Raw genomic sequence first — 8,359 nt, forward strand, 5'->3', positions numbered from 1 at the left:
NGAAGAACCAGAAGTCAGTCCAGAGCCAGAAGAGCCAACAGTCAGTCCAGAGCCAGAAGAATCAGCAGTCAGTCCAGAGCCAGAAGAACCCAAAGTATTCTTCATCCAGAGCACAGAACCGGTACAGTGTAATGAGGCTTCAGTAGAGAACATAGATGTTGCTGTGGAACCAGCTCAGGAGCAGATTCCAGCATCAGTGACACCAGTACAGCCGACAGAACAAACATCACTATCAGTCACTCCTGTTCCACCTGTGGAGACAGAAACTGTGGAGTCTGAGCAGGAAGTCATGCAGCCGGACACTTATGAGCCAGAAGAACCAGGTCACATTAACGTGGACAGGAAGGAGGAGAAGGAGGAGACTGGTAAAGAGACAYAGACACCACATTCCATTAAAGAGAAGAACAGCAGTGATGACCAGGAAGGAATGAYCACTCAGCAGGTAAAATATCTCTATCTCTTAACATTTTTTACTTCTTTGCTGTTTCTGGGAGAGTTGTAGCCCTCAAGACCAGTCTCAAGACTACTTTTTGATGGTCTTGTCTCAGACTCGACCTTGTTTTTACTCAGTCTTGTCTCCGTCTTGGACATTAAGGGCTCTGGATTTTATTTCTAGYCCAGTCAAGACCACAACAGTGGAAATCTCACTAAATTGACAGAATATTGTTCAGTTATTGTTTACCATCTTWACTTTCATTGGATTCAAARCCAGCTGTGACTCATTGATAATTGTGTATTTGRTCCACTCACTCATCCCCACCTCTCTCACTGGTGGTCTGACCAGTCCYCATTTCTAATTGTTTTTGGAAATCGTGGATGTGGTGTCCTTTTGGACAAACAGGAAAAGGACTGTCTGAATTGTTTTCAGCGCAAAGTTCAAATGCTAACCTCTCRGATGGTATGGGGGTGTATTAGTGCCCATAGCATGAGTAACTGTCACATCTGTYAAGGCTCCATTAATGCTGAAAGCTACATCCAGGTTTTGGAGCAACTTATGCTGCCATCCAAGCCARGTCTTTTTCAGGGACATCCTGCTGATTTCAGCAAGACAATGAAGACACATRCTGCTCATGTTCCAACAGTGTGGCTTCAGAGTAAAAGAGTGCAGGTATAGACTYGCCTGTCTGCAGTCCAGACCTGTCTTAAGGATGAAAATGTGTGGAGCTTTACGACGAGACCCCGGACTATTGAGCAACTGACYATGTTCATCAAGAAGAATGAATGAATTTCAGCTACAAAAACTTCAACAYTTAGTGTCCTCAGTTCACAAACACTTATTGAGTGTTGTTAAAAGGAAAGCTGATGGAACACAGTGGGAAACGATCCTGTCCCAGGTTTTATGCAACGAGTTGCAGCATCAAATTCAAAATGTGTACATATTTGAATAACGAAATAAAACAAAAAACAAAGTTTTTCTGTTTGAACATTAAAGGGATCCAGTTTACAGTCTTTATTTTACAGTTAAAAAATGTTTATCAAATAAAGTCTAACGTTAGAACTAATTGTGGATCCCTTTAAATATCTTGGCTTTGTAATGTGTTAAAAGGATTCGCAAATCATTGCATTTTGTTTTTATTCATGTTTTACACAACAACCCAACTTTACAGGGAATGGATACTAGGAAAGTCTTAATTTAATGTGGAAAACAGGATTTTATCATAAACTCAAAGTGTCATGGTTTTATTTACTGTAGGCTTCTGACCCACATGCAAGGACTCTCTCACAAGAATGAAATCAGTAAAATCAGGTTTATTTTCAAATAGATGGTAAATGTGCAAGGTGGGGTTTCCATGGGTTTGATGATGAACAGGAGAACTGCAACAGAGAAGATGGTTAGATCACAAGTTCTGAGAATTGAGGGAGAGTTGCTGGGATTAAAATAGTTCTTACAGTGTTGAGGATAAAGCACCGCCAGGGAGGAGTGGGAGGATTCCAGGTTGGTTGGTTGGTTTGTGTGCAGTGGAGATCTGCTAGGGAGGTGGTAGTTAGGAAGAGAGGGAGCTTCCCCAGATGGTGAGGCTGCAGGACTGTAGGAGGGCAGACGGGTAATACAAAGAGAGCCTTTTGGTTACCAGTCTTGGAGTTCTGAGGTCCAAAGGTCTTGGTTGATTAGGTCTGGTAGGCTGGTCCAGGAAGGACTTTGAGAAGACCGCGGCAAACACAGGAAACCTTTGAGGAGGGAGAGAGCAATGGATTTACTTGAGACTGAGCACAAGGAAGCTCTAATGAGACAAATTGTAAGGCTTGGCATTACCACAATGGTTAACACTCAGGTGTTGGATGACTGGTAACCAACTCCTTTTAAGCAGGGTAAGACGAGGCTGAAGAGCTGCAGGTGTGCAGCTGCACAGCTGTTGAAGATGAGCCCACAGTCCTACAGCAGTTCTTCTTGGCTCCCTCTGGTGGACTCCTGTGAGAATACACAACACAACTCTGGTTCCCTGACACAAAGATGTCACTAATGATGGATTGGACTTCATATGGCCCAATGAACACTGGAGAGAGCTTTTTGGCCATAGATTTCAATTAAATATCTCGGGAAGAAAGCCATACCTTCTGACCGGGTGAGTACTGAGGAGCAGGAGATCTCATCTTGTCAGTGGCCCTCTTGTTTTGCTCAGCTGCTTGGTGGAGAGCTCTGGTAGCGTTGGACCAGATCTGCTTGCAGTGGCAGATGTGATGATTGACTGAGATAACTGAAATATCTTTGTGATCTGAGGGGAAAAGTGGGGGTTGATAGCCAAGAGAGGCCTCAAAGGGGGACAGACAAGAAGCAGTAGACACATGAGAAATGTGAGCAATACTCTACCCATGGGAGGTACTGACGCCAATCGGCCAGGTTGGTAGAAGTAAGACAGCGGAGTGTAGCTTCTAGTTCTTGATTAAAACGTTCCACCTGGCCGTTGGACTGGGGATGGTAGCCTGATGTAAGAGAGGATTTAGCACCAAGGGCTGAACAGAAGTGCTTCCATACCAGTGAGGTGATCTGGGGACCACGATCAGACAGAACATCCTGGGGGATACCATGTAGATGGAAGACCTGTTTAACCAATAGTTTGGCAGTCTGCAGGGCAGATGGCAGCTTTCTGAGGGGAACAAGTTGGCAGGCTTTAGAAAAACGGTCTCCACAAGCACAGGATGATCAGCACCCTCTAACCAGTGCCGCCACTCCTCTAAGGCAAGTTTGATGGCGAGAAGCTCCCGATCCCTGACATCATAGTTTCTCTCTGGTAGGGAGAGACGATGGAAGAAGAAAGCGCAGGGGTGAAGCTTCTTGTCGGGTTCAGATCGTTGGGATAAAACTGCCCCAATCTTAGTGTCTGAGGCATCAACTTCGAGGACAAACTGTTTCTGGGGGTCAGGCTGAATAAGAATGGGTGAATGCGGTATCTGCTTCAGAGTTCCAAGTGAAGGTTGTCTTGGTGCTTGTTAGTGTGGTGAGTGGAACTGCAATCTGACTGTAATTTCTGATGAAGCGTCTATAGAAGTTGGCAAACCCAAGGAAACGTTGCAACTGTTTGCGGGTTTCGGGTGTGGGCCAGTCCAGAACTGCTTTGATCTTATCAGGGTCTGTACGTACCTGTCCACCCTCAAAAATGTATCCAAGGAAGGTGACTGCCGTTTTATGAAATTCACATTTCTCTACTTTAATGTACAAGCGATTTTCCAGGAGGCGTTGGAGGACAAGGCGAACATGATGTTGGTGTTCAGCTGGGGATTTGGAGAACATGAGTATGTCGTCCAGGTACACAAACACAAATAGGTTGAGGAAGTCTCGAAGAACATCATTTATGAGGGCTTGGAAGACGGCAGGAGCATTGAAGAGTCCAAAAGGCATAATTTGATATTCAAAGTGGCCGAGGGGTGTCTTGAAGGCTGTTTTCCACTCATCCCCTTGGCAGATGCGAACAAGATGATAGGCATTGCGGAGGTCCAACTTAGTGAAAATCTTGGCATTGTGGAGGGGTTCAAAGACGGAGGAGATGAGTGGTAAAGGGTATCTGTTCTTTACTGTTATTTTATTTAATCCTTGGTAGTCAATGCAAGGATCCCGTCTTTTTTGGACACAAAGAAGAACCCCGCTCCCAGAGGGGAGGAGGAATGTTGGATGATGCCCGTGGCAAGTGACTCATTAACATACTTCTCCATAGCCTCTCTTTCGGGTCGAGAAATGTTGTAAAGACGGCTTGATGGCAGTGGAGCACCAGGAAGGAGGTCAATGGCACAGTTGTATGGTCTGTGGGGTGGAAGTGAGGATGCTTTAAGCTGGAAACATACTCCCTGCGAACTAACGACGTTGGCACGGGTTGTCGCAGTTTAATGACAAAAATTACGTCACCGGGCTTCGCAGCGTTGTGTCGACAGCCCCTTTTGGCACAAGCCCCCGGCAGAACTTTTTGACCCCCCTCCCTTGTCAACGGTAATGTGTGATTGGTCTGAACTGAAAGCGCTCAGACAGACACAGCAGAAGAAAAAACAAACTCGCTTCTGACTAGAGCAGACTGTTTTGAGCAGTTTTAAAGATAGACAAACTGAGGAAAAACTCATGCATTGTTTGTGCTGACAGCGCTATGCCCTGCATTTACTTCAACCACTCGGTAAAAAAAAGGGAAAAAAATGACTCGCTCCCCGAGCCGACCAGGAAGAAGAGTTTTATAAAGATAGTCAAACCGTGAAAAACTCATGAATGGAGACAAACAGACATAACAGACAAACAGGCACGGAGGAATCAGAAACTGTGGAGCTTTTTAACCAGGACAGATGTGGATAAAAATCCGTCGGGTGAGTGACTTTTTTCTGCATTGCTGTTGAGGGGAGAAATTCCATGCAGTGACGAGTGGTTCAGTGGGAGCGAGGGCTTCCCCCAAGCTCGGAGCATTGTGCAGGAACAAAACAGACGTTGTGCACGGAGGAATCTGACTGATAAAAACTGTGGAGCTTTAACCAGGACAGATGTGGATAAATACGTCGGGTGAGTGACAAATCTGACTTTTTTTCTGCATTATCGGCTGTTGTGGGGGAACTCCATGCAGTGACATATGTTTCAGGGAGGGGGGTTTCCCGAATTCGGTGCGGGGGTGTCGTAGGGACTATGAAAGGTCTGTGCGAAAACGACTGCCGAACAACCATGTGACCGCGCATCGACCCGTCGGCGTCGGAGCGAGTATGTTCCCACCTTTAGACTCGCTGAATACTTGATGAAGTTCCAGATATTCCTCCGGTACGTGGCTGAAGTCGAGGGGCTCAATCACCGGAGAATCCCCAGGGGATGGGCTCTGAGGAACAGCAGATTGCAGGCAGGAGGAGAGACAGTTGGTGGACCAAGCTTCAATGTGACGATCTGACCAGTTGAGATGTGGGTTGTGTTTGGCCAGCCAAGTGAATCCCGAGACTATAGAGGAATGAGAAGAAGAGAAGATGAAGAATGGTATGGTTTCATGGTGGTTCCCAGAGATGATAAGTGGAAGGGGCTTTGTACGGTGTGTGATGGGAGGTAAAAGTCTTCCATCAAGGGCTGTTGTTTTAAGGGGAACCTGCAGTGGAATTGTCTCTAGTCTGCACTGGTAGACAATGGATTCAGAGATGAGAGTCTGTTCACAGCCAGAATCTGAGAGCAGTGAGGTTGATGGAGTCGTTATTAAAGAGCAGGGTTGCTGGAAGGATGAAACGAGGATGTGTGTCAAGTAGAGGTGGGTCCGTCGGTCTCCCCGTCTTTACCGACAGACCTTCTCTTTTGGCCGGATGGGGCATGTGGCGATAAAATGACCAGAGTTTCCACAATAAAGACACTGATTTAACTTCATCCTCTGTTGCCGCTCCTCAGGGGACAGACTGGTCCGACCAACCTGCATGGGTTCAGGATCCGGGAGTGTTGCTCTGGGTGGCTGGGTGGGTGGAGGAGAAGAAGAAGATGCAGGATTAGTGTTATTTTGACCTTTGTTAAATCTTCTAGGCCTTTCACGGTTTGTCTCCCGCAGACGGTTGTCTATTTGGGTGGCTAGAGTTATGAAATCATTTAATGAGTCAGGTTCGTCCACCAGGGCTAGCTCATCTTTAACAGACTCGTTCAAGGCATGAAAAAACACACTTTTAAGTGCACTGGGGTTCCAGCCAGAAGTAGCAGCTTGGGTGCGGAACTCAATGGAAAAATCAGAAACTGTTCTCTGGCCCTGTTTTAATTTCCAAAACCCTCTAGAAAGAGATACCTGATCAGAGTCTTGACTAAAGGTTAGTTTAATTTCTTGCACAAAGTCTTGAAAACTGTTTCCAAAATAAGGATCGTTCTGAAAGCGTGCTTCTGCCCATTTAAGGGCACGCCCAGTAAGTAATCCTAGGATATATGAAATCTTAGCATCATAGAGCAAAAGGCTTGGGGTGAATGGTTAAATACTAAACAACACTGGAGGAGAAAGCCCCTGCAATGGCCTATATCACCTGAAAATTTCTCTGGAGTTGGGGAGGTGACATCACAGATGGAGGCAGGACTCTGGGCGACCTGAAGGGTAGTTGGGAACTCTGGTGGCTGAAGTGGGGAACGACTGGTGGATATTTCCTGTAACAGAGAAGTTAAATGTTCCAGGGTCTGATTGGTAGCATCCTGTTGTTCAGAAAGTGAACAGAGCAAGATTCATGTGTCTGGGGGCGACTGTGGTGTAGTGGTAGAGCAGCCGGCTTGGGACCCGAAAGTCTTAGGTACGACTCCCCACCATACCCACATGTCGTGGTGTCCTTGAGCAAGACACCTAACCCTAACTGCTCCCCGGGCGCCTCACATGGCTGCCCGCTGCTCCACCTGGGTGTGGATGGGTCAAATACAGAGCACAATTTCGTCATTGTGTGGAAACATACACTGATGACAAATAAAGCACCTTTACCTTTACCTTTGAAGCAGAGGCAATGTCTCTAAGACTGCAAGGGAAGCCCAGCTTCCCCTAAAATGAAAAAAAAAAAAAAATCAAATATGTACTGTTGTGTGTACATGTCATTGACTAAATATGCGCTACAACGTGCTCAACTTTTGTTCAGAATCAGCTTCTTATCACTGGTAATGACGCAGCTTTCCTCATTTCCTCATTTCACTCATTTCCACAGCTTCACAGTGCTTTAAACAGTCGGACGCTGAGCATCTACAGAGCTCATTAACGATGAAAAGACTGCAGCTAAACTAGACGAGTCATTGGATAAATGCTGGCTTTGTCCCGCCCATCGGACGCTGAGCGTCTCTGGGGGTCTATGGGGCAGGGGGCTGGGTCGGACGCTTGTTGTCTGCATGATGATTGGATGATTTGTCTGAGGCTGAATCCCTTTTTGATTGACAGGGAAATGAGCGAATCAGCGATTTTTTTGGTGTAAATGTGCATGGGAGCCGTTTTTAGTTTAGTTTCTGTTCGGAGTTGAAACGGAGACTTTATTAAAGCAGCATTTTCTTTGTTAAAAACGACTAGTGACAAATCAAACTTCTATTTTTGGTGTTATTTCTGTAGCTTCTTATGTTTGGAGACTGACTTCTACCACTCTTTCTGACTTCTTCTGTCCAGCGGGTTCAGCTGAGCCCCTTCACCGTCACAAAACACTCACAGATGGACACACTTCACACTAGCCTCGCGCCAGTTACAAGCTGCACATAATAGCAGTTTGAATGTTGTGGAACGGATTTTGGCGAAGCCATTATAGTCTTGTTAACAGAGGAAAAACCTAGAGTTTAACAGCAGGGCTGATCAACTCCTCAGATTAATTTGGTGCAAAATGTGGGGAAAAGTAAGATAAAAAAACTTTTTATTGATCCCACAGTGGGGAAATAACAGGTCTTTTCAGCTGTCCTGGTATGACAAAGTGAGCTGGCTGCTGTAAAAGACTATAGAATAATCTGGAAAATGATTATAAAAGCAATGGATCAATTAATTCCTTTAAAAAATCAAAGCAAATTTGTTAAAGAAATCTAAAAGTGTTTAATAAGTCACTGTTTGAGCCTTTATGATGGCCTACACATTTTATGATGTAGGCCGAAAATGAGCTTCCTCTTGTTGAAAGACCAGCATCCACCACTGGTCTGAAGTAATGTCTGTTCAGCTATTGTTCTTCTGAGAGCCTCTGCTGGGTCAGATTGACCTGAGTGTTCTGTCATGGTTTTATGTAGGCTTCTGACCCACATGCAAGGACTCTCACAAGAATGAAATCAGTAAAATCAGGTTTATTTACAAATAGATGGTAAATGTGCAAGGTGGGGTTTCCATGGGTTAGATGATGAACAGGAGAACTGCAACAGAGAAGATGGTTAGATCACAAGGTCTGAGAATTGAGGGAGAGTTGCTGGGATTAAAATTGTTCTTACAGTGTGAGGATAATGCTGCGTTCACAC

This window comes from Austrofundulus limnaeus, unplaced genomic scaffold (assembly GCF_001266775.1).
Source record: "Austrofundulus limnaeus strain Quisiro unplaced genomic scaffold, Austrofundulus_limnaeus-1.0 Scaffold829, whole genome shotgun sequence".
Lineage (NCBI taxonomy): Eukaryota > Metazoa > Chordata > Actinopteri > Cyprinodontiformes > Rivulidae > Austrofundulus > Austrofundulus limnaeus.